Here is a 27,228-nt window from a genome sequence, read left to right on the forward strand (position 1 = left end):
GCCTGGTGAAGGAAGAGGAAAAATGGCGGCTGCTGCTGCTGCAGGAGGAACTCCTGTACCGGGCCTCTCTCATGATCTGGTGGCAGAACTAATGACTGCGGTTGTAGAAACTATCTGCTATCTTGGAACAGATAGCAGACCCAAAATCTACCTTGCCAGACTGTGGTTCCCGTTTGGACACCATGGAGGGAAGACTATCGGTGGTGGAGGAGGACGGGGCCTTGGCATCTGAAAGTAAATTCATTAGCCTGGAAAAAAACAACTACAGGCACAGGCAGAAAAGACTGACGATTTGGAAAATCGTTCACGCAGAAATAATATCAGGCTGGTGGATCTGCCAGAGAATGAGGAGGAATCTAATCTAGCCACTATCCTTGAGGCCTGGATACCGGAGGCTTTAAATTCGCTAGTTACAAGGTGGTATGAAAACTGAGCAAGCTCACCGCCTTGGTGTTAAGTGGGATGGGGAGAAACGGCCATGGACCACTTTGGTTAAAGTGCTTAATTTTGCCCATAAACAAGCAGTGCAGCAAAAATACTGCCAGCTGCAGGAAGTTAAATATAAAGACAGCTCTGTATGGCTGTTTCAAGATTATTCCACTGTGGTGTCAGTGAAGAGGAAGGATTTCAACTCTGTATGTGCCATGTTAGTGCAGCGGAAAATCAAATTTGCTTTGCAATATCCGGCATGTTTATGGGTTTGGCTTAATGGCAGCATACAAATGTTTAAAGATGCTGAACAAGCACGTCAGTTTGTTAATAACCTATGACTGTGTTTCTTTTTTTTTTATTGGCGAAATAATTGCGATCATTGGCAGTTGCATTTTTCAGGCTTGCAATAAAGTTCTGTTTTTCAATACTGCCATTTTGCTTTTGAGCAATGTGAGATGTAGTTTCTCCTGCACATGTCACTATAGTCCGCTCTTTGGCGGCAACCACAGTATTGGACAGCTTATGGGTCATGCCGGAGATGACTCGGGTGCTGCCATGGATTGTATAAATCGAGAATAAAGAGGTTTGGACTTTGGTAATATAGCACCACCAAGCAACAGAAATATTTGGGGTACAGGTGAACTAACACTGTTTTTCGTTGGGCCCCTTGAGGGGGTTGATCGTTTAAGGGGCCCTTTGCAGTGTACAATTTCTTCCTGCTAAGGGGGACACAGATGGTTGTTTGTACTATTGTTAGCGGGGGTTTACACCTGAGGGGGAAATGACTGCTCTGTCTGCGATAGTGTTTAGAGATGTACATTCGTTTATCACGAATTAGGCAATTTCAACGAAATTGCCTAATTCATCGTGGTTCGGGGATGTGAACCACAACGGATTTTCCCCGAACTTCGGGGAAAATTCGTTTTTCGGGTTTGTGCAGGGGGGGGAGGGGCACATTTATTTAAAAAAAAAAACCACCCCAACCCTTCACATTTACTGTATTACAAACCCCCCCCCCCCCCTATCTCATCCCTCCCCAAGACTTGCTAAAAGCCCTGGTGGTCCAGTGGGGTCCCGGAGCGATCTCCTGCACTCGGGCTGTCGGCTGCCAGTATTCAAAATGGCGCCTATAGCCTTTGCCCTTACTATGTCACAGGGGCTACCGGTGCCATTGGTCAGCCCCTGTCACATGGTAGGAGCACAAGTTGGCGCCGGCCGTCCATTGCTCCTACCATGTGACAGGGGCCGACCAATGGCACTGGGTAGCCCCTATGACATCATAAGGGCAAAGGGCTATCGGCACCATTTTGATTCATAGCAGGCACGACAGTCTGACAGCCTGGAGGGAGAGATCGCTCACGGGACCCCACTGGACCACCAGGGCTTATAGTAAGTCTTGGGGAGGGATCAGGATGGTGGTGGTGGTGGTGGTGGTGGGGGGGGGTGGTTGTAATACAGTAAATGTGAAGGGTTGGAGTGGGTTTTTTTCCGATTCAGATTTTTTAAATTTAATTCATTTTTCTGGTTTCGGGTTTGGGTTCCAGCTTCGTTTTTGCCGAAAAACGATCCGTGGGAAAACGTGTTTTCCCACGAAGCGCCCAAACTAAAACCTGACCCGAGCCAGAAAAACGAAGCTCATCTTATTGTTTTATTGCATAAGTTGGTTCCATATAAGCTTTTCTGCTTGACAACAATACTGGGCATCAAGGTGGGGCTCGGATTCTTAAGGCATAATTGGTTCTTAGGATTGCTGTCTTTTTTTTCTATTGTTTATTCTTTTTTTCTCATTCTTATAGATACTGGGGGAGGCACATATTCACATATTTTGTGTACTTCATGTTCTCGTGGAGAGGACAGATATTACTCATGGGGGGTTTATGTGTATGGGGGGATAGTCAGGAGGGAGGGAGTGGGTGGGGGTTCAGATGGAGTACAGGATCTTAAGACAGTCACTTCCTGGCAGAGTCTTTTTCATTGGTTTTCCAGGGCTAAGTGGGGGATAGTGAGTGTGGGCAGTGGTTCCCTAAACTGGGACCGGGGGGGGGGGGGGGGATATCAGTATTTTTTGGATACTAATGTGGCTATATAGTGAGCAATTTGTTTTTTTCTGGACCAAATATGGCTGATGCCCTGAGAGTTATTTCCAGGAATGTAGCAGTGAAGCAGGCCAAACTATTAACGTCACTCCAGCAGCATCAGGCTAAATTAGCCTGCATACAAGAAACACACCTTTGGGATTGGGTGGGTAGTGTATTTTGTTCCTCCGCGGTGAGAAGGAAAGGGGCGTAGCTATCCTGGTGGGTAAGCAGGTAGCATTTGAACATATTTCTGCTCATATTTCTCCCTAGTTACATTACCCCTGTTTTATTGTAACTTTTGCTTCTTCCTCTATGTTAAGGTTAATGTTATAACCCCTGTTCCTTGTAAACCGATATGATATGATCTGTATCATGTATGTTGGTATAAAAAAGTACTACATAAATAAATAAAGAACATGAGGGACAATATGTTATAGTAATAGGGAAGCTATATGTTCAGATCATCATGCTATGTAGTGTATACGCTCCCAAGTATATAATCATGTTTTCTTTGAGGGACTGGTGAGAACCTTAATAGAACATACACAAGGTCCATTGCTATTCGGCGGTGATCTGAATTGTGTGGTGGATCCAACAGTGGATAAATCTTCCCAGGTATCAACACCTAAACTGGAGAAAAACAAAGGGGTCCCTTATACTTGTAGGGAATTACAATTGTTGGGTGTTTGGAGGCTCCTACACCCAAAAGAGAAAAACGTTATGCATATTTCCAGAGCACATATGTGTATTTTACATATTGACTATATAATGCCTTCTACATTCAGCTTTTCTAAGGTGATTAGGGCAGATACTGGGCCTACTGAATTTTCAGATCATTCTATTTGGGTCGATGTTAGGTTAGGAGGCCCACAAATGGGATGTCAGCAATGGAAGTTTCCTATACATCTCTCTGGAGACTGTGACTTTCAAGCATATCTCAAGGAAAAATGCAAAGAGTATGAGGCAAATAATTCTCAGCATCAGGCGAATCCTACTCTCTTTTGGGAAGCAGGGAAGTCTGTAATGACGGGTGAGATCATCAAATTCGGAGGGCTAAGTTGCTTAATAAATGGATAATGGAGTTGGAGAGGGAATTTAAAAAAGCTAAAGAGCAGTTCACAGTGCACGCCCAACGAGCAACATTATAGGGAGGCCCTGTACACCTTAAATTGTCACTTACATCAAAGAACAACAAGAGACCTACTTTACACCTCCCACAAACTATACCTTTTGGAAACAAAGTGGGAAAATTAATGGCTAATTAGTGAGATTGGGGACAGGGCAAACTTACATTGAAGCCTTGAAAGATCGGGATGGGATAAAGCAGACTTCTGCAGAAGAAATTTGTAAACGTTTTCATGATTTTTATGCTCAGTTATATCAAGATGATAGTGAGGAAGGGGCTAGTAAAGCAGAAAAGTTGTTTTTCCAAGGGTTGTCGTTGCCCAGGATTACTAAAGATCAGTTGTCTTGGTTGAATGGACCATTGGAGATACAAGAAATTATGAATGGAATCAAGTCAAGCCCCTTACATAAGACCCCAGGCCTGATGGCCTTAATGCAGTTTTTTACAAGATTCTGAATGGGGCCTTAGGGGGTACTTTGCGAGATTTATTTGCAGATGCCTTGCTTAGAGGCTCCTTTTCCAGAGAAGCCAAAAAGGCTTATATTACTGTATTACAAAAAGGGGGGGGGATCCATGCTTACCTGGCATGGTTTTCTCAAAATGCCTCAACAAATTAAATGGAACAGTGATATCAAAAACCATGCCACCCGGCCTCGTAAAGGCCCATATCTCTTCTAAAGCTTGATTTAAAACTTTGCTAAAATTATGGCCAGTCACTTGAACACAGGGTTATCCGCTTTGATCTCTTTGAACCAAGCGGGCTTTGTGAAAAGCAGGCCAGCGGGCAAACACATTATGAGGTTATGGACAGCAATGGTACACTGTAAATTATCTTTGACACCGGGGTTGGTGATAGGGCTCGATGCTGAAAAGGCATTTGATCGGATGGTATGGAAATATTTATTTTCAGTTTTACACAGATATGGCTTTGAGGGTGACATCTTATGAAATATTTCCCTCCTATATCAAGAGCCTTGCTCGATTATTTTGGCTAATGGTTGCATGTCACAGGAATATGAATTAAAAAGAGGCACGAGACAAGGATGCCCACTATCTCTGCTATTATGTATTCTGTCTTTAGATCCACTGTTGTGGAAGATAGATGAATCTTTTGATATTTGGGGTTTTGAGAAAGGTGGGGAATGGTTTAAAATAGCAGCATTTGCAGATGATGTCTTATTTTCTTTTTTGACAGACCCAGTTTGTTTGAGTGGTAATGGATTTACAGATTCACTTTGTTAAATTCTCTGGTCTTAGAATTAATCTTGACAAATTGGAAGCTCTTGATGTCATGGGGTTCTTCAAAGCCTCCTGGCCTGGCTTGTTTCCCCTATGGTGGGTAACCACTGTGATGAAATATTTAGGGGTTAAAATCCCGACAGATGCACTGAATTTATATGATTGCAAAATTCTATCTCTGCTTTTAAAGACCAAAACGAAATTGGCAGAATGGCAGCGCTGCCCCTAACAATCAGTGGATGGATCCATTTGTTTTAAAATGATTGAACTGCCAAAATGGCTATATGTGTTACAAATGGTACCAGTTTGGATTAAATTCAAACATATTGATGAGTTAGATAAAGCTTTAAGGACATTCTTATGGGGAGGTAAAAGGGTGCGGTGAGCCTTGAGCAATTTACAGTTATCTTAGGAGGAATTTGCCCGAATTTGCAGATCTATAATCTTGCTTGCCTACTTCACAGTGTTCGAGACTTGTTGTTTGGTTCAGATATATTTTCCTCTACTGGGTTTTTACAGGCTTGGCATAGCCCACTAAAGATTGGAATTCTTTTACATGTACCTGGATATGTGCTCCCAGAGCTTGTTCGAATGAACCCTATCATTTCATCCGTTCGACAGATATGGAAGCTAGGGTGCAGCAAACTTCAGACCCACTGGGAAGTTTCCCCTTTTCTCACTGTTCTTGGGCATCAAGAGCTTCCCCAGGCTTGGATAACCCACTGTTTTTAGATTGGGCAAATAAGGGTTTGTCTGGCTTAAGGCAGCTTACACATATCGATGGGGTAGTGCATCCATTTCAGGAGCTTCGAGCAGAGTTTGATCTTTCTTACAGAGTTTTATGCTTACTTGCAGGTTAGACATTTCGTGGAAAGTGCTCTCTATAAAAGATCCCAACTTGTAAATGCTGCAAAGGTTGCTCAGTTTTTCCAAGTGTGCTCAGGACAAAGTGTATCCTGTGCATCTATGATTAAGGCTCTTAAAAGCAAAAAAGAACTGACACTCATGCCAGAGCTAATGTTAAGATGGAATCAAGATTTAGATGCCCCTGTCACTTCTAAAAAGTTAAAAACTTGTTTTTAAATCTTTACAAGATTTCAAAAAATGTATCAGTCAGGGAAACGGGTTTTAAATTCCTTAGATGGCTGTATGTCTCACAGGTTTGGGCGGCTAAAATAAAATTAGTATCCACAGATATATGTATAAAATGTTCAATGGCTCCAGGTGCTCTCTTTCACTATTTTGGGGACTGAGTGGTGATTAAATTGTTGAGGACAGTAGTATTCTGCTATTTAGAGAACCTGGTCAGCTTCACCATGCCGGTTTCTTCCCATCTGTGTTTATTTGATGACATGGAAGAGATAGCAGCTAGCTCCACAAAATTCCAACGATTATTTCTGCAAAAATCATTTCTGCTGGCTAAGAAATTGATCTTGGATCATTGCATTACTGCGGAAAAGCCAACTTTCACTCATTGGAAATTAAAACTGCATAAGATGCTCTTTGAACATATCATGGCAAGGTGTTCATCTTCTATATATGAGCTCTTTCTAAACATGTGGCCGGACTATCTGCTGTCATTGAATGCCAAAACACGAAATGTACTTTTTTGCATTGCGTTAAAGAGAATGGAGGGGAAGGTTATAATGCCAGTATTGACCTGGAACCCTGCCCTATGTTTTCTGTATCCATTTTCTTTTTTTCCTTTCTGTTCTACATTTTGTCTTACCTTTTTGCATACATTCCTGACTTTTCATATTACCTTTAGTATTTTCATGCTTACATAGCATTCTGTGTATAGGTAGATTTGGTTTATCTCTTAAGTATTTGGAAACTCAGATCAGAAAGAAGAGACTCAGCATTGTTTGTCTCAGGGAGGGTGGGGGAGTGGGAGGGGGGAATCGGGAAGAGTTTTAAGTGGTATCTTTGCTGCGGAATTGTTCTTCTTGGATTGTATGTGAAAACCTTTAAATAAAGGATTAATAAAAGATAAATAAATAAATAACCATAAAATGACAAAGGTCAAACAAACCAGTTCTCAAAAATGCAAAATAAAATCTCTGGCATGGCCCTGTTTCACCAAATTGGCCTGTGACAGGGTAAATCTTGTACAAGTGTTCCTAAAAATATGTGACTTTAAATAAGACAGTGACAACACAATAAAAATAAATTCAGCAAAAATGACTCTGAATTTTAAAGGATGCTGTCCAGACAGCGCAAAGGACTGTCTGAAATGCTGTGTCAATCCAGGGAAGAGCTCACTTCATGGCCAAGTAGAGTCCATGCCCTTCAACTGTATCAGAGCCGGGATCTGTAGGAGGAGCGCTAGCTGCTTTAGCACACCAGCCCCAGCACTAGAGAGCTGTTCAGGTGCTTATCTTTCAGTAGGTGCAGGGTTTGTCAGGGGAGGGGGGAGGCCTCCTCCACTGCCCCCAAACACAAAATGATGGGAGGGCCTTTCTTAATACACACCTGTGGCACAGAGGAAGCCTTACAGGGAAAGGTAAAGGGGGAAGGCTAGCAATGACACAGGAGAAGAGACAGATGGGAAAGGGGAAAGACAAAATGGGGTAGATTTTTTAAAAAAGCGCCTTCGCGTACTTTTGTTTGCGCAGCAGGCGCAAACAAAACAAATGTACGCTGGATTTTATAAGATACGCGCGTATCTTATAAAATCCTGGATTGGCGTGCGCAAGGCTGCCGATTTTGGGCAGCAGGCGCGCGCCGAGCCGCACAGCCTGTCTCCGTTCCCTCCGAGGCCGCTCCGAAATCGGAGCGGCCTCGGAGGGAACTTTCTTTCGCCCTCCCCTCACCTTCCCCTACCTAACCCACCCCCCCGGCCCTATCTAACCCCCCCCTTACCTTTATCCACGGATTTACGCCTCCCGGAGGGAGACGTAAATCCACACGCGCCAGCGGGCTGCTGGCGCGCCGAGACCCGACCCAGGGGCGGTTCCGGAGGGCGCGGCCACGCACCTGGAACGGGCCGGCGCCACGCCCCGGTCCCGCCCCCGAAACGCCATGCCGCGCCGATCGGCCCCGCCCCCGACACGCCCCTTCTAAAAACCCCGGGACCTACGCGCGTCCCGGGGTTCTGCAAGCACCGGCAGCCTATGGAAATAGGCGCGTTGGCGCGCAAGGCCCTGCTCGCGTAAATCCAGGCGGATTTACGCGAGCAGGGCTTTGAAAATCCGCCCGCATATAAGAAGTGGCAGGTGAGCCTTCTGTGGCATATGGGGATGGCTCATCATGGGCAGATGCGAAGAAGGTGCAAGGAGCTTGAGGAGCCCTCAGCAAAGGCTGTCTCTGAGCTGGTGGTCTCAGTTAGAAGTGAATAATGTGCATGTTAAGAACCCAGGTTACACCAAGATTTAGCCAACAATATCCCAGTTCTGAAAGTAGTCTCGACAGTTTTTTTTTTATAAATGTTTGCAGAAGATTGCATTGTGGAAGTCTCTCTAACACATATGTGTATATCCCTATAGACTGCAACTTGTTTTTGATTTGACAGAAGGAGCTAGCTAATAGATCTAGCATACTGTTTGTTATCTGAAAGGTTCCCCTAATATTTTACTGTCCTGACCAAAGATCTAAACTTACCTTAATGTGATTGGTTCCCTGTACTATACATTTAAGCAGCAATGAGAGAAAAAAAGTTGCAGAAATCCACTGTTTATTCTTGGGATAAACAACTTGGAATTTATCTATCCCTCGGGATCCTGCCAGGTACTTTTAACCTGGTGACTCTTGCTCTTATCCTGGCCATCCATTGCTTTGCACGCTTGCTGCACCATTCCTCAGGCTTTTCATACCATTCTTCCTCCACCTCAACTCTCAAGGTACACCTTAAGGGTTTTTTTAAATTTTATTTTAATCTTTTTATTAAATAATAGTGAATATAACAAAACATCTGTACCATGAACATCAGCTCTTTCAATACAAGCGGCAATAACACAACTAACATAGTTAGCGGTTTTTCTTTTCTTTTCCCCCCTCCCCTTAACACAGAAACAAAGCTCCATGCTGCTAACTCCGACTTAAAATTAAATAACCATGGGGTGCATTTGTTCCTTATGCTCCCCATAGCCTGAAAAGAGACCAACTCTTTGTACAATAATAGCTAAACCCCCTTCCTCTACCTTCCAAGTTCTTACCCCCCCACCCCCGAACAGTAAATCTAAACTTTGAGGAAATCCAAACTTCTACAGAAAAATACCATCTCAAACGGAGATAACCCACCCTCTAGCTACATGGAAAGGAAGAACGGTTGGCTAAATTTTCTTTTTTTTTTTTTATCAGAGAATGGAGTTGGTTGCACTAATGCCAAAACGAAGGTCCATCAGAACCTTTCCAGACAAATACAATCAATTTCTTTCCTAAAATAAAGTCTTTCCTCACCAATGTCTTATCCCGGCCCTTCATCTCTGAATGTAAATGAAAGGAAGAGCCATCAAATAAAATGATATTGGCAGTACATGGGATGGTTTGGTCCAAAATATGACCAAGAAAACTGATCATCTTCCACCAAAAATGTTGCATCTGGAGGAAACTCCAGAATACATGTGCTCCCTCCCACTTTCTGGATTTGGATTTCTCCAATCCAATTTAGCTATTGCAATTTAAAGTCCTGTAAAGCATACCTTTGGCCAGATGAATAAAATGTACTCTTTGCTTCCCAATCCAATCTCCTGCATGCTCGTGTTGACACCAGATCAGTGCCATTGGTCTTCTCTGAAGTCCAACTTCTCCGACGAGGAATGGATGAGGACTCATTCCTTCAGTAACCTCTGGAAGGTTACTGAGTCTCTCTTAGGATGACATTCTCTGAGTTCCTGGGTCCCAAAGGAAACTCAGATGAATGCTAGAAATAAAAATCATTTTCCAGAAATAACCCAAAACGAGGAAAGAAGGATAGCAGAACGTCTTCCTCCAAGCAAAAGCTAAATTCTCTAAGAGGGTAAAAGCTACCTGGTCTTCTATTCTGTACCCAAGTTTCTTTCAAAGAAAACCATAGGTCTTTTCCCAATAGACAAAGAGAGGAGCAAAATTGGTAGTATGTTGCCTTTAGAAAGGGCAACTCAAAATCTACACCTACAAAATGGTGCCTTGGGTTTTTTTTATAGGCAAGAACTCCACTATTAAATTCTCCCACATGGGGGAGCTATAATCCAACCAAACTACTTCTTTTCTCTCCCTACTTAATAAATTGGCATACTCCTTTAGTAACAATAAAATGCTTCTTTAGTAAAGATTCAATAGAGCTCTCTCTGTAAGTGATATTTTTACCTCAGAAGACTGAACCTTGAATATCCTTTCATGTAAAATCTATTATAAAAGCATACTTTTAAATTGTGTGTAGGGTGGGTGGTAACTGGGGGTGGGGGCTTGCAAGGCTGTAAGGTTCACCTAGAGTGCCGAACATTCTTGCACTGTCCCTGTCTCCTCTCCTACTATCTCTCTCTCTCCTCTCACCCCTGATCCAGTTGTTCTCCTTCCCTTCCCCCACAAACCTGTCTTCAAAGCTTCTCCTTTCTTCTGCAGCTGGCAGAATGAGTTGCGCTTAGCTGTCCCTTCAGTGACTCCTGCAGAAACTCCTCTCTTAGTGGCATAATCTTTGCTGGTTACTAATCCTGTTCAACCTCTCCCCTGGTGATCTTCAGAACAGAGCCATGAAATTTGTGGCTAGTTCAAAGGTCATCTACGTGATTAACAGATTATTTCTAAAGTCCTGAAATCCTGCAGTCACATAAAGCTCAACCTCCACATGCTTCAACAGAGAGGTTACAACAAGTCCTGGAAGTACATAATTCCTGGGTGAGTGATGCTATAAAGTTTATTGCACAAACACAAATATGGCGGGATAAAATAAAACCCGATTGTGTTTACTTTTCCCCAAACTGCACTATAACTATTTTGGAAACTGTTTTTTTGTTTTTTTTTTAATTTTCAGTAGTAATGCTTCATCTGGTGAAGAGAAGCAGTTTATGAAACTTTCTGTCCTGAATAGCAAACAAAACCTATTAGAGATGCTGTGATCCTCCTTCGGGAGAGAACAGAAAATATTAACGATTTTCTTTGATGTGAATGTTTCCTTTTATGTCAGCAAAATATGTTACATCCACACAAGAATGTGTTGTCGTGGTGGCACAAAAAAATACCAGTTCTGTTTATACCAAATTACTCTCACCGTCTTGTTCCCATTAAAATGGGATTTCAAAGAAAAAAAAAAGTTACTTTTCTTGTGTTCGACATGTGGTCTCCCTCCAGTGTCCTCACTGAAAAGGGGTGGGCGAGCTATGGCAGGACGTCCGTTCCTGAGCAGAAAGATCCACTTCTAGGACGTTAGGGTTTACGCCCTCCACGCTCAAAACATTTTTGATTGTGACACTCGGAGAAATAAGTACGTTTTTTTGGAGCTGAACTTGCTGCTTCCATTTGCACAGCCACGAGCCACGCACGTAGGATCTCTTGAAGCCGGGGGCTGGGAGCTCCTGTACTCGAGTCCTAGGACACCCCTTGCCACCTGAATGCCAGTGGCTCTGCTCTCCTGTACCATGTGGGTGCCGACTGTTCTTCTCCCAGTGGTGCTGCGCCTTTCTGGCACTGGGTCAGACTGTCAGGAGGAGTCAGAATGAAACATCTCCCCCCCTTGAAGAAAAATTACAGCCGAGTGCTGCATGGTTTCCAGGTCTCTTCTGGCAATCCTATGAGTCTTCTCTCACTTCAGGTTAGGGCTCTTTGCTCCCTGGAGTAAGAGCTAGCATGCATACATGGGTGGCTACCACTCTTTCTCATGTCCATGATCTTAGGAATTTAATATAGGCATGGAAAGCTTCAAATTTAACTTCTCCCTCCTTAACTCTCATACAAGATCCCTAACCTAGGTCTGCAGCAGGCCTGGCACGATCAGGTGTGCACACCGTGCATTTTCATGGGGCGGCACACCTGGGGTGGGGTGGGGGGGGGGAGCGGCAGCAGGAGAGGACATGGGGCCGCTGGCAGAGCTCAACCCGCCGGCGGCTAAAAATGAGAAGACGGGAAGAAGAGAGGCGGGTCACCAGCAGGTTGAGGAAAGGCCGCGGCAGTTTTCTCTTTTTGCCACACACGTGCGCTCACAGCTTTCTGGCCCCCACCCCCACTTCCCCTTCCCCCTCAATCACAAGAAGGCCGGTGGGGGCCGAAGGAAAGACAAACCCGTGGGGCAGTGGTGGAGCTCATCCCATCACGGCCTGATCTTAAGGGAGAAGGAGGCCAGCGGGGCCATGGTGGAGCTCATTCCACCATGGCCCAAAGTGAAGAAGAGGGTGGATGGGGCCACGCTAGGAGCCTGGAGGAAGGAGGCCGTGTGCGTGTGTGTGTGTGTGTGAGAGAGAGAACTTGAGTGCATGTGTCTGTGTCAGAGCTTGTGATCATGTGTATGTGTGTGTGTCTGTTAGAGCTTGTGTTGATGTGTTGTGTCTTCGAGCTTGAGTATGCTTCTGTGTCAGAACTTGTGTCCATGTATATGTGTGCGTGTGTGTCTGTGTCAGAGCTTGAATGTGTGTCTGAGTTAGAGCTTATGTTCATGTGTATGAGTCTGAGAGCTTGAGTGTGTCTGTGTCAGAGCTTGTGTCCATGTATATGTGTGCATGTGTGTCTGTCAGAGCTTGTGTTCATGTGTATATGTCTGTGTAAGAGCTTATGGTGAGTGCATGTGTGTGTGTACCTGTGAGAACCTCTGTCACATATAGGATCTCACAGGCATGCAATGTGTCTGTGAGGGGGAGAGAGAGAGTGTGTGAGCGTGAGTGAGAGCTTAGTCATGTATATGAGAGATGGAATATATGAAAGAATGAATATGTGTGCGTGTATGTGTGTGAAGATGAAAGTTTGTGTGGCTCTACCTCCTCCAATGCACGGCAATGTCAGGGTGACTGGAAATCAAAAGATCCCAGATATGTAGAGCAGGAGATGTTTTAATCCTTGTTAGTTTTAATTTTGGGGTGTAATTTGATGTTTTTGCTGTTTTGAATATCTTATTGTGTTTGTGGGGAAATAGTAGTACATTTTAATTATTGGAATTTTTTATTCAACAGATGTTTTGAAATATTTTATTGGTGTTTGGGAAATTTTGGATATTCTATTTGTTAACTGGTTTGAAATATTTATTCTTTTTATGACTATGATTTTACTATTATGATTGATTTCTTGATTTTATTATTTAATGTTTTATGAAGAATGGTAACGTTTTTGTTTTTCCATTGTTGCTCTATTTATTGAGGCTGGCTTGTTGTGGGTTCCAGTTTAGTTCTTCTCTGCATGCTTCTGTTTATACTTTCTGGTCTCTTTAGTCTGTATTTGGTCAGGGTCTGTGTGTTCTCCATATGTGACCGAAGTGAGGTATCCTGCTACCATATAATTTATCTGTAGGGATCTATAGCAGTCTGATCTGTTCTGTTTTCCTAATAGAAGGTGTATTGGTGTTATAGGCCTTGGTGTAATATGTGCAGTGTTTTCATGGATAAGGTTGTTACTGTTCGAGTGCTGGCAATTAGGGTTGTTTTGGTATGGGAGGTTTACTATATTGTAATGGTAATTCCATTTATTCATGACTTTCTGAGGGCCAAGCTCACACGCAGCATGCATTACAAAGTCTAATTCCATAGGAGTTCCAAGTGTCTTTTTTTTTTTTAGGTGTTTTCTGGTTCACACCATAGTAGTGCATGTAAATATAATATGCATGTTGTAAGTGGTATTTTTGCCTCAGAAGACTGACTTTTGAATGTGCTTTTTTCATGTAAAATCTATTATAACTCCATAATTGAATTGTGGGTGTGCATCTGTAGAGGGTGTGTGTGTTTGTGCAAGGCTGTTAAGTTTTGCCTAGAGTACCTAATACCCATCCTTTGACCATGGCTTCCGTTTGGGGGAGGGTGTCCGTTTTAAAAAATAAGATTGCTGAAGGGAGCTGGGCTTTTTTTGATGGGCCCGGGACAGAGACTGAATGAATTGTTTGCACAGGGCAGCAAAAAAGCTAGTACTGGCCCTGGTCTGCAGCTTTCTTGAATTCAACAGCCATTGCTTCACACTGCAGAGAGAGAAAGAACTGATCTCTCCCTAAACCTCTACATCAGGGCACCTCTTCTAGAAAACTCTAGGGAAGTCTCTTTACTGTTCACAGCACATTCCATTCTGACAACTTCCCAAAGAGGTGCTCCTACATACGCTCCAAAATATGTTTTGTTAAAAGGGGACATATTACACCGAAACTAAAAATGTTACATGCAAAGATTTTCACTTCTGGGGTTCCAAGGTCTCGCTGGGAACTGCAGAAGGCATTTTGCTACCAGCACATAAAACTTTCAGCTGTCCCCTTACTAGAGTGATCAATAGCCCTTAAACAATTGAAGAAAGAGCCTGCTTTCTATCTCTGCTCTGTCTGATTTCTGTAAATGCTGAAAAGGAAGGCCAATCAATTAGTCTTTTTGGATTAATTAAACCATTTCCCACTTGCATCCAAGTGCTATGCTTCTTTCATCAGGTGAAAGCAATATGAGCTGGCTTTTGCAATGGTTGACATTACCCATATGCATGAGTAAATCACAGGTATATTCAAGCGATGTCATCCTTTGCATTAATCTCATTTTGCTTTCTTTCATTTCATTTAGTGTGCATTACATTTTTTTAGACCACACTAAACATATTAGTGTATGTTAAATCTACAAATGTGCAGCACACTGACATAATTTTATTGTGTGTTAACATACACTGAAATGGTTTTTAGCATGCATTAAAAATAATGTGCACTAAAAGGAAACAAGATAAATCAAATTGAAAAAAAATAATGAAGCAACATTTTTGTGACTGCCACTGTAGGAGATGCATTAAGGGGACGATGCAATATAGTGCGCTCAGTCTAGCACACAGCTTGGACGTGTGTTTTGGACACGCTAGAGTTGCTTCTGATGCAGTAATGGGATTAGCGCGTCCAAACAAGTGTGTAGCTAATAGCGCTCAGAGCCGTAGCCAGGCCATGTGGCACCTATGGCCAAGTGAAAAAGTGCACCCTCCCCCTGATCATCACATACATCATAAGGCGGGAGCCTCTGCTAAATGTAAGGGACTTTAATTTTTATTTTTACCCAGCAGTTTCCTCCTGCTCCTTTAGGCTTCCAGCTCATGGGGATCTTGGCACCATGCACCTTACGTATTTATAAAAATGTATAACCTGCTCTATCTAAAATTCTAGCCAGAGCACAAAATTACATAGATATTAAAACCTATAACCATCAAAAGGTTCACAAACATGGCAAACAAATATTTATATATCCACGCATAAAATACTGTTCACCAAACTTGAATAGTTTATAATGATAAAAATATTATCCATGCTCATTATTTCATCTGTATCTTATGGATAGATCAGAGGATTCAATATTATAAGACAAATCCAATGTACATAATGTAAGAGGCTGGGAACCTGCCCACAAAGTTTCTCTTTGAAAATCTGGGAGCCAGTTTGACCCGTGGGTACTTGCACACCCACAGACTTTGTTCCTGCTTTGTAGCAGATACAAAGTCAAGACCATAAAGCACACACATCCATAAAGCCCCCCTAAGTTAGTTCAGTAAAAAAAAAGGAATCAGCTGCAACTCGCGGATCTTCATTTCTAGTGGACTAACATGGCAGCCACACTGCTCTATCCAAGATGTAGCTTCTAGCAAACTAATAGTGTATGATGGGAGGAGGGAAGGCAAGAAATAAACATTTATTTACATGGCTTTATTCATTGTTTAATTACTGTTTAAAAAAATATTCCAGATGTGGTGTACCTGGAATTTGTTTGATTTTCTGTAAAGAGATACATTTGATATTTTGAAAATACTTGAGCTCACTCAATGAATCCTTTCCTCTTCCGTACAGTAAAAAAAAAACAACCCCACAGAGCAAGGTAGTTTCTCTGTCCTTGTCACAAATCAATGACAGGCATGCAGCGGGATTCCCAGGGGCTGTGATGTGAATGCTTCTGCTGTGGTCTCTTGAACTGGATTGAGATCATCAAACTCATTTCACCAAGGCCACCTTTTAAGGTCCTCGTTAACCTGAGCTGGATCTGAAATGGCGACAGAGAGGGGAAAGGCTCTGTACACTGTGGCAGTTCCCTTCAGCCAGGTGTGAGCTACAGGCCTTTCATCCTGCTTTTCTCATCTGTATATCCCATCTCCGAGCCTGGGGTGAAACCGTATGTAAAGACCTTACTGAAATGCTGTTCTGTAGCAGAGATGCACATGGAAAAACAACGTCATCTTGCGTCATGTTTCATTTTAGACTTGTGTCATTTTTATGTTTTGTTTTTCTCCATCTATATTGTTTGTTTCATTTTAGCATGCGCTAAAGTTGCTCTCATCTATTCCGTTCTCCAACACCAACTCCCAGCTCTGTGCTTTCCACCTTGCTGTGCCGTATGCCTGGAATAGACTTCCTGAGTCAGCGTATCATGGTCCATCTCTGGCCACGTTCAAACCTAGTCTAAAAGCTTACCTTTTTGAGGCTGCTTTTAAATCTATCCCATCCTTTATAATAAATGCCTTTTTCTCGTAGATGCTTGTTTGCCATGAGTGTTTGTCTTGGTTATACTGTAAGTTCTACGGAGCAGGGACAGTCTCTTATCTGTATTTGCATAGTGCTGCATATGTCGTCATCCAGTAGCACCAGAGAAATTATAAGTAGTAGCAGCAGTAGTATCTTCATTTTTCTGTACAATAATAATTCATAAGAAAAAAAAGGAAGGTGAGCGTTGTTTTAAAATCTCAGTTGTCAAAGGTCAACAACATTTGCACTTCTGACAAAGTACTGTAGAAATAATTTCACTTTTTCCTTAAAAATGATACTGCATATGCACCATTTAACACTAATTATTTAATTTTTTTTTTTTTAAATAATTTAAACTTGATGTCCTGAATCAGAATTCCAGAGCAGGTTACGATAAAATAAAAACTCCATTCATCACATATAAAATATAATCCACATTTAAAATCCTACAAAAAAACCCCCCACATCTCCACTCTCCAAACCACCTACCTTAATCTCCCCCACGTCCCGTTGCCCACTGACAGCCTCCAACAACCTATCCTCCTTGCACTGATATCATACATCTTCTCCCATCTGTCCCATTTCCCTTAATTCAATATGAATTCCCCTAATCAAATTAATTTTATTTCACACAGTGTAGCATTGTGTTTAGACCGGAGCATTATGGCATATTTGAAACCTGAAATTTCAAGCATTCATGTCTTTTTTTTATCCTTTCTGATGCTGACTTTATTTTGTTGTTGGTTTTCCAGTTCACCACTAGCTACCGCTGTTGGACAGTGAATGAATGGCTTGCCTCCTAAGTCTTCTCCAAATGTATGGTTCAGGGCAGAACAGCTGCTAAAGGGAGAAAGGCACCACACAGAAGAGAACACCCGCTCACCTTCTACTGGGAGGATGGGAGGTGCAGACTGGAAAATCTAACAGGCTAGGCTGCTACAGATCCTTACACCCAAATTACTCACTAGCAGAACCTCTCATTTCAATCATATGTGACAACACTGACAGATCCTCAACAAATACAGAGTATTGGTGTTTGGGTAATTGCCAGGTTCTTGTGGCCTGGTTTGTCCTCTGGTGGAAACAGGATGCTGGGCTTGATGGACCCTTGGTCTGACCCAGCATGGCAATTTCTTATGGTTCTTTTTTTTCTTAGATATAGAAATATACAGCCAGAAACTGAATCGGAAACCCCAAGCAGCTGAACTCTATATGCAGTGCAGAAACAGAACTGCATTTCCTCCTGTATGCTGCAAAACACAAACAGGCTGATGCAATATCGGCGCCAGAAAATGGACACTCATGACTGAGTGTCCGCTCTCCTAAACATGCCGATCAACCACTGTGGGGCACCCAATGCAATATGCATATGGGGTGCCGCGGTAAAAAGGAGGCACAAGGGGAAATTGTGTGCCCCTAGCACCTCCTTGACAGTGGGCGCCCAGGAGAGGTGGCGGTCAACGGGATAGGAAAATGGATGCTTGGTTTTACGAATGTCCGTTTTCTTAACCTGTGCACAGCCACTGGTTAGGAAAATGGACGCTCGTTAATGGAGTGCCCCTTTTGCTAACCTGATTGCCATCACACTTTTTTTTTTTTGGATAGTTTTACTTTTTCACTTTCTCTGACTTAATATCACCAGGATATTAAGTTGGAGGAAGTACAAAAAAGCAATATTTTCTGCTTTTCTGAAAACTTTTGGGCTCATCAAGAATTAACACTTGCTCCGGGGCAGGTGTTCATTTTTGAGGGTAAAAATGTGCACATCGGGTGCACATTTTTTTTTTTTGCATTGGGGGGAAATAGCGCTCAACATGAATTTAGATGTGATGAGTGTTATTAGTTACACACTCTATTGGATGCGTGTTTTGGAAGTAATAACCCCCATTTTGCATCAAAGGTTATGGACGGGCATCCAAAACGCGTATCCAATCGCGTGTTGGCATTGATTTTAAAGGGGCATGGGATAAGTACTATGGATACCTAAAGGCTAGAGGATGGAAATGAGGAAAAGAGTGCGTAGGGGTAACTTGCTGGTGTGGCGGTTACTACTCTTAACCAATAAGCCTTCATACTGTTGATGCAACTCCATTATTGCTCTCTGCTTTAACAGCAGGGGGAAAAGGGGAATTAGTTTCAGACAGCAGCCAACAAGGACATTGAATTTTATAGTCTGGGAAAACAAATAAGCAGGGGGTAACTTGCTGATGCGGGTGATACTACCCTTAACCAATAAACCTTATACTTGTGATGTAGCTCCAACATTGCTTTCTGCTTCAACGGCAAGAAATAAAGGGGAATTGGATTCAGACAGAAACCAACAAGGGCCCTGACTTTAACAGTTTGGGAAACTAAGTAAGGGGGTGACTTATGGTAGCATCTGACCTGCTATACAAGCTTGCTGGGCAGACTGGATGGACCGTTTGGTCCTTTTCTGCCGTCATTTCTCTGTTTCTATGTCTATGATATCAGAGATGCGTATTTCTTAAAACTGATGGGGGGAAAAAAAAAATAAGAAACAGCTTTCCACAAAGAATGAGCAGTAAAAACTTTGTATAATCCTCTGAGCGCAAGGAGAAAGAGGAGGTTTATCAGCAAAATATATTGCATGCTGCTAACAGGCCAGAACATAAAGTGACCAGAGCCAATGCGGAACATCACCAGAATTGTCTCTCTTCTAGTTCTTCCGTACTTACCCCTTCATACTTTGGCAATACATGAACAAATTGTTAAACCAATAAAGTTTCTTGAATCTTGAGAGGGAGAGAGAGCATGAGACAAAGGCTCTGATCATAGTGTCCTTGCCTAAAGGGACTCAAGTTCAGATCATGCAGTGAAGCGCAAGTTAGTCACTTCCTAAGATTTCCAGGGATTTGTGTTATCAGACTGGCGGAAGTGCCACCAGTAAGGGTCCACAAAGGAGATGCTGCGGGCATGGGATTTTCAAAGTATTCTTGAAACTGAATATTCTTCTAGTTGAAAAATATATACTAATATTTGGATTTTTAGTGTCATTTTCTGTTGGAAAATTAGAAAGGTTTTCATGATGAAAGTCTATGCTTGCTAATTGCACAGAAGCCACACTTTTTCGCACTTGAACCTTTGCTGAAAATGACCTCCTGCTACTCGGTCTACATTTGAACCCTGTAGAGGGTTCAGATTCTGATTCTCCCACAGATGCTCCTTGTGACTTTGGGCAACTCCTTTCACTGTCCATTGCCTCAGATACAAACTTAGGGGGCCGATGCAGTAAAATTGTGTGCTGAAACTCGGTGCACAATTTCTTAACACACAGGCTAACATTTTTTTTAAACTCCTGATACAGTAAGCTAATGCTGTACTAATGCATCGGGAGTTTAAAAAGTGTACAGTCTGGAAAATGTGCACACAAACCCGAGTTAAAATGTCCGCTCAGCATAGGCTGAATGCACATTTTAAATTTGGGGTAGCAGATATGATTTATGTGCACACAATTCATCTTTTGAACACATATAAGACTTGCATGCACACGAAATGTGATTTGTGTGCATACAGTATGATTTATGCATACAAAAATGTTTTCAGTGCAGAAATCCCAATTGTTGGTCCTGGTGTCTGAACTTCAGTGCCTGCGCATAGATTGACACAAATGCTGGAAACTTTACTCCACCTCTGATCAAGAGTAAAATTTCCAGCACTAAGAAAACCTGAGCTAAGCTCAGGCACCTCTCTGCACTGGGGGTAATAACTAATGCCTTCATTTGCATGGGATTTCCATGCAAGGGTGCTAAGCAGGACACACAGTTCTACGTGCACATTTTTAGTGCACAAAACTCTGCTGCATCAGGAGGAACATTTGCACACAAAAAATGTGCGCATGCCTGCATGCCCTGCTGAACACACCTTTTTTGCATCAGCCCCTTAGAATGCAAGCCCTCTGGGGACAGGGAAAGTTTTATGAATTATTTATTCGATTTATATTCTGCCTTTCAGTCACTTCAAAGTGGATTACATTCAGGTACTGCAGGTATTTCTCTGTCCCCAGAAGGCTCACAATCTAAGTTCATACCCGAGGCAAAGGAAGGTGAAATGACTTGCCCAAGGTCACAAGGAGCAGCAGCAGGATTTGAACCCTGCCTTCCCTGAAATGTAACTCGTCTTGAAAAGAACAGATAATCGACTCAAATTCAAATCCAAAGAATAAAAAAGAAATCCACATTTTGTGTCATGTAAGAGAATATTATTCTACAGGGAAGTAAATGGGATGGCAAAATGCAGACCAGAGCCAAATCATCTGATACCCAGGAGGAATGCCTTGCCAGGTTTTTACTCCTAGACCCCCTGTAAGTTCCAGTGCACAGTGGTGCTAGGTCCAGGAAAAGAAGAAGCTGTGAACGTCCATAGACCTGCTTAATGCAGATGACACCATAGTGAGAATCTGGGGTGGAAATGCCATGCCCTTACCAAGAAGAAATGGACAGCCCGGATGAGAATTAACTTATAAACTCTCTACCTACATTCTGCTGCATTAAATGCCCAGCTTCTTGACTTGACTCTTTGTTGCAGGAGTCAGAGAAATATATCTCTGTGGCATTTGATACCTTAGACCATGGCATTCTTTTAGGGCAACTTAAACAAGTCAGCATCTCTGGGATTGTGTTTGATTAGTTCCATTCACTTCTTTCACATCGTTCTCAACAAGTAGTAATCATCTTTACCTGTGTTAAATCAGGAGTACCACAAGGTTCAGCCTTATCCGCCTTGTTGTTTAATTTATGCATGTTTCCTTTAAGTCAGCTTTTAGCTAACCTGGATGTTGGTTGTCGGCTTTACGCCAACAACGTTTTTCATCCTGATTAGTTCAATGGATGAGGCTGTAGTGAGGATTACCCAGTGCTTAAGGACTATCAAGAATTGGTTGTTTGACAATAAATTGAAATTGAATAAAACCGAGTTTCTTTTTCTCTCAAAATATCAACTAATGACTCCTCCAGTTTGTATTAACTTTGATGGATTAGACTTTAAGGTATCTCATCAAGTGCAGAATTTAGGAATTTGTATGGACTCTACCTTGTCTTTCAAAACACACATTAAAAATGTTGTCCGCTCCAGCTTTTATAAACTTTGGTTACTGAGAGCTCTTAAGTCTTACTTGAATGAAGGTGACTCGTTGTGCATGTCTTAGTCGTTTCTTCAATTGATTACTGCAATTCTTTGTATATTGGCGTGCCCCAGGCATCTTTAAAAGCACTCCAGCTTATTCAAAATGCCACTGCTCGCTTAATCACTGGTTGTAGTATTTACGAGCATATTATCCCGTCATGAAACACTTGCACTGGCTTCCTATTATTCGTGAAATTTAAAGTTATTCTGCTTGTGTTTAATTGTGTGCATGGGCTCGCTCCAGCACACTTTAATTCTTAAAGTTTATCAGCCTGTAAGGAACCTTTGCTCTGTCTCTTCTGTATGCCAAATCAGACTTTGTGAGTCCAGACAGAGGATATTTTATGTGTCCAGAACTTCTGTTTGGAACAAATTACCTCTGGAGCTTAGAATTCCTTGGTAAAATTTAGGAAGTTAGTAAAGTTTTATCTTTTTAAGCAGGCTTTTGATACTTAACAGTCCCTGCATGAGGAGTGCAGGAAGCACTGCACTGACTTAATTTGAGTCACTGCTGCTTCTGCCCTAGAGCCGGCGCAGCTACAGCATGCAAGTGGCGCCATGAGTTGGAGGAGGGGAGGGGGATGAGATGGGATGCCCTAGGAAGGGAGGATTTGATTGGGGGTTTGTTCCCTCTCCACCTCCTCAGAGAAGAGAGGGCAACGCAATCCCCCCCCCCACCCCACCCCCCGCTTATGGACGCACGCCACATTAAGCCGGATCTGCCTTTCATGACCCGCAGTGGTCCATGTTCGACTGTGGTATGAAGGGGGCCTGGTTGCTGCCCTGGAGCAAACAACTATATTCAACAGCTATCTTCGGGCGGTGGCGGCAATAATTAAAGGGAGAATCAGAACAGTGAGTGCACCCACCCCTCCTGTTTGGGCTTTCTGTTACCATGGAAACACATATGAAGGCGGGGACCACTGCAGGATCTGTGAGCAAGCACCGGCTCACAGGCCTCTGCTGACTTTTCTTTCTATTGCTACCTCCTCTTGTTTCCTGAAGACGTCTGTCACTCGGGGGGGCCCCGCATCAGCAAAATAAGTAGGAGTGAGAGGACCTGGGAAGGGATGGAATGAGGGAGAGGCCCAAGAAGGGGCTATGGACCTCTGGTGCTTTCCTCGTGACTTTTATATATTTGGAGAGGGGGGGGGTCTCTTGAAGTCCCCTGAAATTTTTGCTTGGGTAACCATAAATTTGACTTTACACACCACTTGTGACTTTCTTTACTTACTGTGAGGCACACGGTGCCAATCACACTCTCATAAGACCAGAAAGTTTGACCGGTGCCACTTCACACATGATGCCACCGGGATCACGTGGTACCACCAGGCGGAGGGTCAGAACAGCATCCACTAGCGCTGTTTCTGTGATGTGGGTGTGTAGGGGAGAAGTCAGCCGAGTGTGTATGTGGGGGAGAAGTGTGTGTGTGTGTGTGTGTGTGTGTGTGTGGGGGGGGGGGGCAGCCTACAGTCACTATGGCAGTCCAGAGAGGTTGTTTCAATTAGATTGTAAGCCCTCTGGGGGATAGGAAAAATACCTGCAGTACCTGAATGTAATCCACTTTGAAGTGCCTGTGAAAAGTGGAATATAAATAAAATAAAAAATAAAATAAAATAATGCGGGCCATTTCTGGACTGTGCAGTTAGGGAAAACTAGGGGCCACACCTCTAATGCTGAAACATATGAAAATAATTCAGTTTACTGAGGTCGAACCACTTCAGGAAGGCTGATTTTTTTTTTTTTTTTTTTTTTAACAATGTAAAGCATCTCATTATATCAAGGCAAGTGGCAGCTCTTAATCTGGGAGGTCTGCAGTTTCATTTGTAATGCGTAGACGACTTGAATGGGTTTATCAGATGGCGCTGATGTAATTTCCTTGGCCGTGGCCTTAAGGCACTTTTTTTTTTGGGGGGGTTACAGACGTTCCTAGACATTGCAGTGGCGAAGGGATGGGAACAGGCTTGCAGCTCAGATGATAAATGGCCGGCAGGAGGGTGTCACACCGATGGCATTTCCTCGCTTGATTTATCGTGATTGCATCGTGAACATTTTGTGACCTGGCAGTGCGGGGAGCTTGGGTTCCCGCCCTCGCTGACGGGTCCGGGACAACCGTGAAGAGTTCTGGTACGGACGGGTTATCATCCGGCAGAATTGGGCCATGCCAAGGGCCAGCGCGCGCGCTTCCTTTACTTCCCGTGCTTTTGAATTTACTGTAGACCTGCTCGAGGTGCTCCCAGCAGGACCCGGGCTCCGCAAGCTGCGTTCCCAGCTATTTCTTTCCTGCCGCCCGGAGCCTCGTCCCCTCCTGTCTCTAGCCAGCGATCCTTTTCAATTGACCAAAGGTAGACCTAGGAGATCAGCGCTGCTGCTCCGGGGAAACAGCGAATTGGTGTTTGTTTCTGCAAATGTTTTCAATCACTGTCAATGTATTAAGTAAAAAAAAAAAAACCAAAAAACAACCCACCCCCTCCCCCTTGCCCAAATCCTATGGTAAATTCGCAGACAGTTAGTTAATGGAAACATTCTCAGGGTTTAACGCGCGCGCACACACACACACCAGGGAGGCCACAAATCTCAAGGCTTGTGCGCGCTTTTTCGGAAACGCATCGTCGGGCTTTTGATTCACTTTTTCCATCCCTCTCCACGAAGCAATCGCTTTTGCCCCGGCCGGAGGGGGAAGGAAACCCGATCTGCCTGCTTGGCCCCCTGCCCGGCTGGGAGGAAGCCCCCCTGCGGCGGGGACGACCCTCACGGAGCAGGAATGCCGAGCGCTGGCAGCCGCGGCGCCACACGCACGTCATAGATCACCGTCCGGGGGCAGCCGTCCGCCTTTCGTAAGCGCTTACGAGGGCCCGGGGAACAGCCCTCTATTAAGTAGCAGACGGCCGGGAGAGCTCCTTCCCACTCGGAGGCGAGCGAGGGCTTTCCGCACGGAGGAGGAAGAAGAGCCGCGCCCCCCCACCCGCCCCTCTCCTGGCGCGCGCTCGATCGCTCCGGGCACAGGAGGAAGGAAGGAAGGGACCTGTGCTGCCTCCTCCAACACCACCACCACCACCTCAAGCAGCAGCAGCAAAGCTAGGGGGAGCTGGAGGAACTGGTGCCGGGGACCGACGCACCCACACCACTGCTGCCACTGCAGGTCCGAGCAAGCGTTCGTCCCCCCCTTTTCAGGGATTTGGGGTTCTTATTTTGGTTACAACTCGCTTTTTATCCTAAAATGCAAAGTTGCTCTGAGGAGCAGTGGGGTGAGGGGTGCACCTATGCAATATACTAGAATTCTGAAAGGAGAATTGCAGTTGAAATCTGTCTTTTTTTTTTTTTTCTTTTTCTTGCTTTTTTTTTTTTTTTCTTTTCTTGCTTGCTGAGTTCCAGGATCGGTGCACCTTGGAAGCAATCTGAGCTGTTTTTTTCTCTTGGGTTGTTCAGAATAGAAAAGCAGAGTGCAATCAATTGTCATGGGGGAGGTTAAGATCTGAGAAAGTCACAGCCCTTGTCTGGCCAAAGCTGCTGGGGTTTCTTCCGGCTGCAGAGGGTTCACTTTAGGCACGGTCCTTGGGGAGCCTGGGTGGCTTTTCTCCTGATCTGTAGGGCACTTACTCGCAGAGAGGGAAGGAGATTGTTGAACAGCTGGGCTGAGGTAGGGGTAGCTGCTGCTCCGGCGCCTTTGCCTGTTTTGCATGGAGGGCGCCCCTTCGCTCTCTTGGGTGAGACCTTCCTCCCCGGACCCCCCCCTTTCGGTGGCTCAGCTTTGTGGAAAGATCAAACGCCTCCGGCCTCAGACTTTGATGGGGAAATAAGACGTGGGATCTTCTGGCCGCGCGTTGCACAGGTTCCTGATACAGTTTAGCTCAGGGAAGAGAGGGAAACCGCTTTTAAGTCTGCTCTTTGAAGTTGCTTTTTTTTTTTTTTGGCTGATTATGGAGGGTTAGGGTCAAGGTTGGAAGACTCAATTGATCAGGAAAATAATTATAGCTTGCCTTTTCATTATTTTTTTTTTGCAGCACAAAAGAGTATTTTTACCAGGCGATAAAAGAAAGAAGAGAGATCAGGTCCCGCGGGTTTTTAGAAGAATGCATGAATCGTTTTGGGCAGGGAAGAATTCATTTTTGGAAATATGTGTGTGAAGTTTGGGGGGGGGAGGGGGAAAGCAAGCTGGGGAAAAGGTAGAGTGATTGGGGGTACCCGCGACGATTCTCTTGTATGTTTCTGCTGAGCCGAGAGGTGGCAGTGTAAGATAAGGGAAAGAAACCCCCCCTGGCTTTGACAAATGTGCTCATTTCGCACGTTTATTTTCAAAGGAGTTTTCCGATGGGCATGTGGCCGTGATCTGTCAGGGCTTTCGGTGCACAGATGTGAATGAATCTCAGGTGGCAGCATTCCTGTTCGGCCGCGGGGAAAAAGGAGGGGGGCGTTATATCAAAGGCCGACTTACAAATGTTAGGCATTACTGAGATTGAACCGAAACGTGGAAGGGGGTATCCTCCTCCAGAGGCTGGCCGGTGCTTGATTTATTTTACTCTTTTTTTTTTTTTTTTTTCTTATTGCCTTCTCTCTGCCTTTTTCGTGTAACTTTTATTCTTTATTGTGAGTAAAGAATCTAAGTAGCAACTCAAAATATACGAATAAAATAATATTATAAATAATAATAATAATAATGCAAAGCTTTCTGCTCGGAAGTTCTGAGACATTAGTTAGAAACATTCTAATTTTGTCTAGTGTTCGTCTTTTCTTTCTCTGATAATTATGTGCTGGGAACTGTTTATATGAGATGTTATCAGCCCCGATTTATGCACCCTGTGCTATTTTTCTGTTTTGCTCTGAGAGCCGTGCCAAATACGCCTCTTGCTTCTGGATTTGTGTTATGGGGTATTATATATATTTTTGTTTGGGGGCCATTGTAGAAGAAAGCATCTTTCTTGTCTGCTTGTCAAAAGTTTTAGAAAGCGCTGTAGACCTCTGCCGATCTATGACCGTGTAAATGAAATGCTGACAAAATGTTGCGATGGACATACAATTTGCAGCATCAGTTACCGCGTAGCTTGCCCTTAAAAGTCTGCTATCAGCTTCAGTTTGAAGGAATTAAAGGTCAATAGCCAAGTTGTAGGTGATACCTTTTAACTGGATCAATGGGATTCTTTTGTACCTAACTTTAGAGAGCTAGTCATAACTGTATTAATTAACCAAGTCCAAGAAAAAGGATCGTCTACATTTTATTTCTTGACGTTTGTTTCTGGGTGTCTGAATGGATTAACGTGGCAATTATCCCGCTTTATTCAAGTCTGAAGGGAAGTAAAGACAGATTGACTACTGAACTGGGACACTGAGAAATTTCCCAGTATACTGGTGCTGTATATAATTCAACCATGCCCTTCCCTCCCCCTTCACTCTGGTCTTCCTCCCCCTCCTTCAATCTGGTAACCTCCTCTGTATGCTCCCTCTCCTCAATTCAGTGGTCTTCCTTTTTTCCCATTCTGGTCCTCTACCCCTCCTCCTTCCCTGTTAGAAGTAGGACAGAGTGCTTAACTGCATTTTTTCTTCCAAGTGCTATGGTAGTAGGAACCACAAGGCACCTGTTGATCCCCTGATGTTCTCCTGGGACTTGTTGGCACCGTGCAATTCCTATTGCAGCCATGTGG

At 43.7% G+C, this 27,228-nt stretch overlaps 1 protein-coding gene across 3 annotated transcripts in view; it reads left to right on the plus strand.

The window, feature by feature from the left end:
• Window positions 1-27,228, plus strand: part of COL12A1 (collagen type XII alpha 1 chain) — a 359,822-nt gene that overhangs the window by 43,474 nt on the left and 289,120 nt on the right. The window contains exon 1 of one of the 3 annotated variants that reach the window (XM_029595613.1): window positions 24,215-24,731. The exons of 1 other annotated variant lie outside the window; for it this stretch is intronic. The gene's annotated coding sequence lies outside the window, so the exon portion shown is untranslated. Of the gene's footprint in view, window positions 1-24,214; window positions 24,732-27,228 lie in introns of those variants that run through there. One more of the 3 variants, XM_029595615.1, reaches the window with a different exon arrangement.

This window comes from Rhinatrema bivittatum, chromosome 3 (assembly GCF_901001135.1).
Source record: "Rhinatrema bivittatum chromosome 3, aRhiBiv1.1, whole genome shotgun sequence".
Classification (NCBI taxonomy): Eukaryota; Metazoa; Chordata; class Amphibia; order Gymnophiona; family Rhinatrematidae; genus Rhinatrema; species Rhinatrema bivittatum.